The sequence below is a fragment of the Ornithorhynchus anatinus genome, chromosome 4 (genome assembly GCF_004115215.2).
Source record: "Ornithorhynchus anatinus isolate Pmale09 chromosome 4, mOrnAna1.pri.v4, whole genome shotgun sequence".
Taxonomy (NCBI): domain Eukaryota; kingdom Metazoa; phylum Chordata; class Mammalia; order Monotremata; family Ornithorhynchidae; genus Ornithorhynchus; species Ornithorhynchus anatinus.
In genome coordinates this window covers 97,443,530-97,454,783 of record NC_041731.1, presented here as the reverse complement: position 1 = coordinate 97,454,783, position 11,254 = coordinate 97,443,530, and the positions used below count along the sequence as shown (strand labels likewise).

Genomic DNA, 11,254 nt, shown 5'->3' with positions numbered 1-11,254 from the left:
TTTGTTATTTGTATTATTTTCAAGATATATTTATGCCAAGCTCTAGTGCCTGTACAAAGTCAGGAAAACACTCTAATTAGGCACTTTTAATGTCTGAAGCCCAAGCAAAGGAGGCTAACACATTCCTGTGGGTCAGAAGTTGAGGCTTTGTCAAATGAAGAAGAGAAGTGAATTCCGGAAGTATGGACTTGCTTGAAAAAATTATCTGTCACTGAGCTTACTGGGTTTAAACCTGGAACTTGGAGTGTTGATTAGTTAGCATTTGTATCTTAATAATTTATACTTTTCTGACAATATGAAAAAGGCACCTGAAAGATCAGGTTTACAACTTTAGTGTAATAACACTAAACATGCCCTGGATCTTCCTCTTGCCTCCATTCCTCCTATAGAAAAAAAATAATATTAATAAGAATTATAAAAATAATAATATTTACTAAGCAATTAATTTATGCCAAATATATATATAAAATGATCTAATTGGTCATGGGACTCATAGTCTAAGAGGGAAGAGGAACAGGTAGTTTAACCCCCTCCTACTTCACCTCCCTTCTCTCCATCTACAGCCCAGCCCGCACACTCCGCTCCTCCGCCGCTAACCTCCTCATGGTGCTTCGTTCTCTTCTGCCCCACCGTAGACCCCTGGCCCACGTCCTACCTCTGACCTGGAACGCCCTCCCTCCTCACAACAGCCAAACTAACTTTCTTTGCCTCTTCAAAGCCCTACTGAGAGCTCACCTCCTCCAGGAGGCCTTCCCAGACTGAGCCCTCCCTTTCCCTCTGCTCCTCCTCCCCTCCCCATCGCCCCTACTCCCTCCCTCTGCTCTACCCCCTTCCCCTCCCCACAGCACCTGTGTATATTTTTGTATATTATTTATTACTCTATTTTATTAATGATGTGTATATATCTATGATTCTATTTATCTATTTTGATGGTATCATTGCTTGTCTTCTTGTTTTGTTTTGCCTCCCCCTTCTAGACTGTGAGCCCATTGTTGGGTAGGGATTGTCTCTGTTTCCAAATTGTACTTTCCAAGCATTTAGTACAGCGCTCTGCACACAGTAAGTGTTCAATAAATACCTTTGAATGAATGAATGAATCTCCATTTTACAGTTGAGGAAACTGAGGCATAGAGAAGTCAAATGATTTACCTGTCAAAGAACAGGCAAGTGGCAGCAGAGCTAGGACTAGAATTCAGGTCTCTTGACTTCCAGGTCCTTGCTCTTTTCACTAGACTATGCTCCTTTGGGCATCCTTATCCCTGTGATTGGTCCCAAGAACTGAGGGGAAAGAGAAAAGCCCCATCCAGCCCCAGAATCCAGCAATAGTACAAAAACAACCCATAGAGCAGAGTCCCCAGCCCACACACTCTACTCCTCTGGTGCCGCTAACCTCCTCACTGTGCCTCGTTCTCGCCTGTCCCGCCCTCGACCCCTGGCCCATGTCCTACCTCTGTCCTGGAATGCCCTCCCCGCTCACCTCCACCAAACTAATTCTCTTCCCCCTTCAAAGCCCTTCTGAGAGCTCACCTCCTCCAGGAGGCCTTCCCAGACTGAGCCCTCCTTTTCCTCTGCTCCTCCTCCCCTCTCCATTGCCCCTTTTGCCTCCCTCTGCTCTTCCCCCTTCCCTTCCCCACAGCACTTGTGTGTATATGTACATACTTATTATTCTATTTATTTTATTAATGATGTGACTAAATTTATAATTCTATTTATTTATATTGAGGCTATTGATTCTTGGATCTACTTCTGGCCCCTTCCACCTCTTGGAAGCAGGGCAATCCAGCTTTGGCTTCCCACCCTGCCCCCTAAAATGTGGGGGTGAAGCCGATGAATTTGTTCCCAGAGACATCAATGGTTTCGTGGGCCTCCATGGTGTTGGAGTTTGGGACCCTGGCTACCTCAAGCCCACCTTCGAGGGCCCCCTCCCCACCACTATATCTCATTGGGAACTTTGGGCACTGTAGCTCATGAAATAAAAGGGGTGAAAATCCCCTAAATAATCATAATAATAATTGTATTTGTTAAGCACTTACTGTGTTCCAGGCACTGTACTAAATGCTGGGGTGGATACAAGGAAATTGGACGCGAAATTGGACACAGGATACAACCCCTGACTCGCAGTCTTAATCCCCATTTAGCAGATGAGGTAACTGAGGCCCGAAGAAGTGAAGTCACTTGCCCAAGGCCACACAGCAGACAAGTGGCAGAGCCGGGATTAGGACTCTTGACCTTCTGACTCCCAGGCCCGTGCTATGCCATAGTTCAGAGCACTGTACTAAGCACTTGGGAGAATAAAATAGAATTGGCAGACATTATCCCTGACCTCAAGGAGCTCACAACCCAGTGGGGAGACAAACACTAAAATGAATCAATCAATGAATTAATGAATCAATAAATGAATGACTAAATAAATTAATCAATAAAATGAATTAATCAATGGTACAAGGGGCAGAGCCAGGATAAGAACCCAGGTTCCTCTGACTCTTAGGTCAAAGCTGTATCCACTAGGCAATTCAGTTCAATTAAATCGCATTTATTGAGCACTTACTATGTGCAGAGCACTGTACTTAGCACTTGGAAAGTACAATTTGGCAACAGGCAATGCTCCTTGGCAATTCAATAAAGGTGGTAGATGTGATTCCCTAGCCTCAAGGAGTTTATAATCTAGTGGGTGGGATTGCAAGCACTCTTGAATTGTTCAATTGACCCTACTATTTTGTAGTTCTTGTTGAATTTTCTCTGCATTTGTCCTTCTTCATTTAGGTTTTAAGCCCCTTGCTATGGACCGTGTCTTAGTTGAAAACCATGTGTCTCCCAGGAGTTAGTAGAGCGTACTCAACTTATTCTGTTCTCTGTAGCCATGCTGGAGGATGCAACAGGAGACTCGGATGCAGGTATTAGAATCTACTTCTGCCCCGCTGGGAAGCTTTTCCAACTCAACAGACTTCGAGCATCATCCAAAATCCTAGAAACAGTCATTCAAGACTTGCCGTATGCAGATGATTGTGCCATAGAGGCTCACACCTAAGAAGAAATGCAAATAACTGTAAAATATTTCTCTGACTCAGCCGGACACCGTGGGCCGAGAAGTCTAAAGCAGACAGGGTGACCTGTCAGCTAGCACCAGGGCAGCCAAATTCAATAAAAATTGTTTATTGGCAACATAGAGCTATCTTTCTAAACCCATCTTTCCCAGCAATATCTCAAGAGAAGGTCTCCCACCCTCCCCCTCCACCTGCACCTCTGACCCCCTCCCTTCTTTCCTCCCTGACCGCCATCTTCAATCATTCGCTCTCCAGTGACTTCTTCCCCACCGCTTTCAAACATGCCCATTTGTCCCCTCTCCTAAAAAAGCCCTTTCTTGACCCCACAGCTCCCTCCAGTTATCATCCCATCTCCCTCCTACCACTCCTCTCCAAACTCCTTGAACAAGTTGTTTACATCCTCTAGCTTTCAGTTTCTCTCTTCCAATTATCTCCTTGATCCCCTCCAGTCTGCCTTCTGCCCCTCTTCCTTCATCAAAACTGCCCCCTTCAAAGGTCACCAATGAACTTCTTCTGGCCACATCCAATGACCTCTATTCCATCCTTATAATAATAATAATAATAATGTTGGTATTTGTTAAGCACTTCCTACGTGCAGAGCACTGTTCTAAGCGCTGGGGTAGACACAAGGGAATCAGGTTGTCCCACGTGGGGCTCACAGTCTTAATCCCCATTTTACAGATGAGGTAACTGACACACAGAGAAGTGAAGTGACTTGCCCACAGTCACACAGCTGACAAGTGGCAGAGCTGGGATTCGAACTAATGACCTCTGACTCAAAAGCCCGTGCTCTTTCCACTGAGCCACACTGCTTCTCTTCCTCTCAGCTGCCTTCAACACTTTCAACCACCCTCTTCTCCTGTAAACATTATTTAACCTTGGTTTCACTGACACTTCACTGTCCTCTTCTGGTTCTCCTCCTGTCTCTTTGGCCTTTCATTTTCAGTCTCTTTCGTAGACTCTTCTTCTGCCTCCCACCCCCGAACTCTGGGAGTCCCTCAAGGCACTAGTTTTGGGTCCCCTTCTAATCTCCATCTCCATCCACTCCCTTGGAGAACTCATTTGGTCCCATGGCTTCAACTACCACCTCTATGCGGATGATTCCCAAATCTACATCTCCAGCTCTGATCTCTCTCCTTCTCTGCGGTCTTGTATTTCCTCCACGCCTTCAGGACAGTTCTACTTGGATATTCCACCAATACCTCAAAATTAACAAGTCTAAAAGAGAACTCTTCATCTTTCACCCAAAGCCTGTCTTCCCCATGACCGTTGTAGTTGTAGTTGTAGTTGTAGTACATCGTTGTAGTCAGCACCACCATCTTCTCTGTATCACAAGCCCGTAACCTTGACTATTTTCCTTGACTCATCTCTCCCAGTGAAACCACATATTCAGTCTGTCACCAAATCATGTGAGTGCTACATGATCTGTAGACATTGTTAAAATATGCCCTTTCCTTTCCATCCAAACTGCTGCGATGTTATTCCAGGCATGTATCCTATCCCGCCTTGATTGTTGCATCAGTCTCTTTGCTGACCTCCCTGCCTCCTGTCTCCCCCTACTCCAGTCCATACTTCACCCTGCTACCCAGATCACTTTTCTAAAAACCACTCAGTCCATGATTCCCCAAATCCGAAGAACCCAGTGGTTGCCCAGCGACCTCCATATCAAGCAAAAACTCCTTATCATTCACTTCGAAGCAATCAATCACCTTGTCTCCTCCTCTCTCATCTTGCTGATTTCCTGTTACAACCCAGACCACTAACATAGCTCCTCTAACATCAACCTCCATCTCATCTATCTCGTCACTGACCCTTTAACCATGTCTTGCCTTTGGCCTGGAATTCCCTCCCCCTTCATATCTCACAGATGATTGCTGTCCTCACCTTCAAAGCCTTATTAAAATCACATCTCCTCCAAGAGGCCTTCCTTGAATAAAGTCTCATTTCCTCTACTCTCTCTCTCTTCTACATCACCTTCGCACTTGGCTTTGTTTCCTTTATTCACCCCAACCTCAGCCCCATAGCACTTAAGTCCATATCCATCATTTATTTTAATGTCTGTCTTCCCTTCTTAACTGTCAGCTCCTTGAGGGCAAGGAACGTGTCTACCAACTCTTATAATCAGCTGTGTGACTGTGGGCAAGTCACTTAACTTCTCTGTGCCTCAGTTACCTCATCTGTAAAATGGGGATTATCTGTGAACCTCATGTGGGACAAACTGATTACCCTGTATCTGCCCCAGCGCTTAGAACAGTGCTCTGCACATAGTAAGCGCTTAACAAATACCAACATTGTTATAATGTACTGTCCCAGGTGCTTATGATAGTGGTCTGCATACAATAAGTGCTCAATAAATGCAATTGATTAAATGCTCTCACAGCATTCTATTACCTAGGCAGCACAGTGACCAACAATGTAATGATAGAAAAGGAAGTAGAAAACCAAATCAAGAAAGCCAGCATATCTTTTGGGAGAGCGTTCTGCACACAATAAGTGTTCAATAAATACCACGGATTGAATGATTGACTGATTGGAGATCAGGCTCCAGACTAAACCAAAGTTCTACGGATCTGTAGTTTGTCCAGCTTTCTCTATGGCTGGGAGTCCGGGACCCTACATAGGCACCACGTCTGGCTACTTGAGCTGTTCCATTAGCATTATTAATAGGCCAGGCTCAATATCGAATGATGAGATTGTGAACAATGAAGTTCTGGAACATGGTCAAATCTCCTAGCACCAAAGCTCTGCTCACTTTAGCACAGCTACAGTGGGTGGGACTAGGAAGAAGAATGAACGACAGTAGGAGACCCAAACAACTGCTGCATGGTGAGCTAAAATTGGGAAAAAGAAAGCTAGAAGGCCAGAAGAAATGTTTTAAGTCCTGTTTTCAATCACCCCTGTGGGAGAGGGACTATTTCCAAACTCACTGTCTTGTGCCTAAAGCAGTGTTTGACACATAGTAAATGCTTAACAAATACCAATAAAAAAATCTGTTTTCGTGACTGTCTCCCACAGTAGACTATAAACTCCTTGTGGGCTGAGGTTGCATCTACCAACTCTGTTTTATGGTGTTTTTCCCAAGCGCTTAGTACAGTGCTTGCTACACAGTAAGCGCTCAATAAATGCCATTGGTTGAATCATCTTTTTGAGCAAAATCTTCCTAAGAAATGAGAAACAAAGAGGCAAAACAGCAGCAGGCACTGCAGACATGAAGCATAATAAACCAATAAGCGACTGCCTTCAGTGCTTACAAAACTATTTATAATATTTCATTCGTTCATTCAATTGTATTTATTGAGCACTTAATGTGTGCAGAGCACTGTGCTAAGCACTTGAGAGAGTACAATACTCTATGTACCAAGCGCTTAGTGAGAGTGCTCCTCACTATGTGGCTGGGACTATGGCTCCGGTGCTAGCTTTTTCAGTCATATATTCATTCAGTCAGTCAGTCGGATTTATTGAGCGCTTAGTGTGTGGAAAGCTCTGTACTAAGCGCTTGGATTGTACAATTCGGCAACAGATATGGAGTCATAGGTGAATTTCACTGTTAGTGCTCTCTTCTTAGAATATGAAGGATATGAGTTCAGCATATGAGTTCTGGTATCACAGTTGTTTGATTGAGAGCAACCATGCCCTGAGAAGTAGCATGGCCTAGTGGATAGAGCACGGGCCTGAGAGTCAGAAGGACTTGGGCTCTAATCCTGGCTCTGTCACTTGTCTGCTGTGTGACCCTGGGCAAATCACTTCACTTCTATGTGCCTCAGTTCCCTCATCTGTAAAATAGTAATAGTTGTGGTATTTGTTAAGTTCTTACTCTGTGCCGGGTGCTGTACTAAGCACTGGGGTGGATACAAGCAAATGGGTTGACGCAGTCCCCATCCCACGTGGGGCTCACAGTCTCAATCCCCATTTTACAGATGAGGTATCTGAAGCACAGGGAAGTGAAGTGACTGGTCCAAGGTCACACAGCAAAGTGGCAGAGCCAAGATTAGAACCCAAGACCTTCTGCTTCCCAGGGCCTTGCTCTATCAACTATGCTCTGCTACTTCCCAGTGGGGCTTAAGATTGTGAGTCCTGTGTAGGACATGGACTGTGTCCAACCTGATTAGCTTGTATCTACCCCAGTGCTTCGTAATGTGCCTGGCACAAAGTGCTTAATGAATGCCATTTAAAAAAAAAACCAAACAAAATAAAAGCAACAAAAAACCCTCGAGCAGCCCAAGGTCCTGGTTAATCCCCAGTTAGCCCTGTTAGAAAACTCACTGGGCAGTCCACCCAATAGACAGCTTCCTAGAGTGCAAGCAGCAGAGTGTTAACCCAGAGTAGATTCTTCTGTAACTGAGGCAGGTCTATGCCTTATGACATACTCAAAAAGGACCATGCATCCCTACCCAAGTCCAGAATGTTCCGCTGCTCTCTCTAGATTCTCGAGCACTGAACTGAATTCATTGATTAGGACAAAACAATTGCCAAAAATATTTAGTAAAAACAGAGAAGTTTAACTGCAAACCTCGTTTAAAAAGCATTGCAGAATCAAGTCATCACAATGAGGAAGGAAGTTTATTCCAATAAAGGATCAAAGCTTTAGAACTTGGGCTCAGTGGTCTTGACTTTACCTTCATATGCCCAGTTGGGTCTTTCTATTGGAATGTCTGTGAATTTCTCCCTTAGGTGTGTTGAATTGGTAAGCAAAACTATAGCAGAGGTCATTTATATACATATATATACATATATAAATTAATATATATATAACGATAGGCTGGACTGCATACAATGAATAATTTAGGTGGTAGAAATGGTGAAATTTCAGAATATGAAAAAAATCACCATAACAGTTTTAGGATCTTAAATTTACCAGCAAAAAAGATGGTTAGCCAAATGGAGGCCACTTCTAAAACAATGGCATTCAGAATCATTCCTTACTTGCATTCGGTATAACAAACTGGCTGTTTTTTGGCTACTCTGCGATTCATCCTTAGTGTAGAATATCAAAACCAGTGGAATAGTAGGTGTCCCAAAATGTCTTAATTCAGAGAATTAGTGTTAACTGAGTCTGATTAGCTCCATTTATCTCTAATTAATTACCTTTATCTAATTAGACACTCTGTTTCTAGTAGACATGGAGTCAAGTAGACTAGATTATTAGTGTAGTCATTGTGCCTTTATAAAATCCTGAAATTAATGAATCGTGCAAAAGAATCTGCAGTTTTAATTGCACAGGTGTTGCCTTATGGCAAAGCTTTATCATCTGATTACACCAAGGGATTATTAGTGACTTTTTATATAGAGGATGAGCCTATGAAATGTACCTTAGCAACAGCTCATTAGTTTAGGGTTGTTACTGTATTATTTATTACATTCAGCCTTCCCCATTATCTAGATTGATTCATGGACCTATATATTTTTTCTTCCCCTCTGTGCAGAAAAAAACCAAAATAAAATAAACCATCGTTATTGAAAGTCGAGCTGAAATATGAGGAGATGCAAAATGTATTAATCAGGTGCCAGTTTTGACTTTAAAATAGAGCTTTAAAGTTAGATTAGCTAGGAATCATTTTTACAGTTTCTGTGGTAAAGAACCAATTTAAGCTACTGTGGGCATTCACGCATTCAAAAAATTTGGTTGATTTGAATCTGGGTAACCACTGTATAATAGATTCAGAACAAGAGATTGAAAAATAAAGCAAGCTTGTTGTTCCAAAAAAAGAACTTCTTTATTTGTTCCGATAAAACTTTAGAAAAATCCATCTTTTTTTATATATTGATTTGTGTCTTAGACACTGGCATTTAACAAATAAAAAAATGCTTACAAGTAAACAATCTATTATAATTTAAAAATCAATATTTCAATGACGGCTTACACATTTAAAAGTACTTCTGCATTGGCAAGTCTGGATGGATTTAAAAACTTTAAACCCAATTGTGGTCTATTCACCTAATTTTCTACATTAAGTATTATTTGAAGAAACACTTACTTTCATGTTGACACTGTAACAGAACACCCAGAATTTATTTCCTCTACCATCCTGCACCAACAGAAAGTGATATTCATTGATAAACAATTCTCTAAAATACTTTGTAAGCAAGATGATGGCAGATTAGTCTTTAAAACTATTTCTCTGTTTCTCTGGTAATAAAAATACTCTTCCACTGTTATGAGCTATATATTGCTGTTCACTTACAGCTGAATTTAAATTAGTGAAACGATAACGGGTAACTATTATATTATATAGGCCATGACAACTAATTTGAGTGGTAATAATGAATATTTAATGACCCTCCTTTCAAGCATGAACACATAACTTTTCGTGTGTGCATTACTAAGATTATAACATCAATCTCAAAAGTGGAACCGCTATTGAAATAGTCACGAATTAAAGATTATACCCAAATCTGAATATTGTATATATGGGGAGGGGGGTGGGGGAAGAAGAGAAAAGGGCTAGAGAGAGAGGAGAGAAGAAAAAGGAGAGAAGATAGAGACAGAAAAAGAGAATTTTGAAGTCTTCTGTTTCCCTCAGGCCTCAGTTCTGCCTTTGAAATGTATGGAAGTTGCATGCATAGCGAGGAAGGATTCATAACAAGAGACTTGGGCACAATATAGAGAAAGTGTAATATTTATCATTAAGATCAGTAGCCAAGGTTATAAGATAATTTGCATTATAACTCTTCATTCCCTCACAAGTTTCAGGCTGAAAGGACAATTACAAAAAAAAAATTGCAATGCATATCTAAATGCAAAAGTGAATTTTTTGGAATATTTGAACTAAATGTATTGGCCATTTTAGTTATACTCCAGTGAGGAGTACAGGGGAAGAAAAAAAGCAAGTATCATTGAAAAATTGAATTAGTTCACTAAGTTAATATCTTATGAACCTTTAATGTTCCACATTTTTTTCCTGGGTACCTAGCCTTCAGTAAGAAATGTAGTTTGTATGGATTTGAAAAAGAAATACAAATGCAAAGCAATTGTCATTTTAAAAATTCATCTTGCTTGAAGATGGAAGATGTTTTTGCTAAATTTCAGATTTTTTTAATGTTCTGCATCTCTGCAGAGTTTTGAATCTCTGGACCATATCATTTTTTGTCTTCTCAAGAGGATTGCAGAGAATTTCTGGCTACATCATGGCAGATACCCCATACAGTAACTCATTTATAAGGGGGGTCCTTCTGTGGTTTGTTTTTACTGATAAACTCAAAGAAAGAAAGCATACAGATGTTAATTGAAAAGGTGCATTCTTCCAGGTTGAAAAATGAAAAATATACAACTCGGGAAATTAAAGCATTTGAGATTCTTACACTTATGGTAGTTCACCACAACTGGGCCTACTAAAGAAAACCTTTTCAATACTACTCATTGGACTTCTAAATATTTACTTGGTGTTTCTTGTACATGTGTGGTTTACTACTATGCCTCTGAGATTTAATTTTTGCCTGTCAATTTTCATTTTTACTTGTAATTTTATTATTGTTTCAACCTTTTTTTATATTTGACAAATATCATAATTGTCTTTGTCCAGGATCCTCCAAATGATGGCCAACGCAAGCAAGCAGCTTGTTTTGTTGTTAAATGCGCACCAACTATAGTATATTTCAAACATCAGGTTTAGCACACCTAAAGAAATCTCTCTTAAAAGCAGACTAACAAATATTAGACTTTTCCAGGTTTTTTTTTCATTTAACCTTTATTTTGCTGCCTCTTTAATCATTTCCAGCACCTGCAAGCCAGATTGTCAGAGATTTGCAGACTACTCCAATTTCCTGAGAGCACAGTGACTGGATGTTACTCAGATTTTCTTCTGGGTTTATGCAGAACCCAGTGTCAGGCAAGACAACGCTGGATAAACTTAAGGCTCACGTCAGGCAAGACAGCACTGGATAAACTTAAGGCACACGCCGGGTGGGGGGGGATATGGGGTGAAGACAATTTTTTAGAAAGAGAAAGGGAAAAAAAAACCCCACATTGAACCCTGAGGGAGAAACAGCTGGAGTTTGAGACTTTTTACACACGTTCACACACAGATTCTCTCTCTCTCCTTCTCCCTCTCTCTCACCCACAGAGGGCAGGTTAATAGATTGTGCTAAAAATACTTTCATGTTCTTGGGAAAATATGAAGGGTGGGCACAGGATGTGAAGATATGGTGCACAGTCTGTTCAGATGCTTTCTTGTTGTTTGAAAAGTTGTCTGGAGTGCAAAGCCCAGCCTCTT

The 11,254-nt window shown here is 41.3% G+C and overlaps 1 long non-coding RNA gene across 1 annotated transcript in view; it reads right to left on the bottom strand.

Moving 5' to 3' along the window:
- Positions 1 to 10,710: 10,710 nt before the first annotated feature.
- The window catches only part of LOC114811072, a 10,764-nt gene continuing 10,220 nt past the window's right edge, over positions 10,711 to 11,254 (bottom strand). The window contains exon 2 of the long non-coding RNA XR_003758769.2: positions 10,711 to 11,254. This exon is cut by the window's right edge and continues 178 nt beyond it. This is a non-coding gene — a long non-coding RNA (uncharacterized LOC114811072).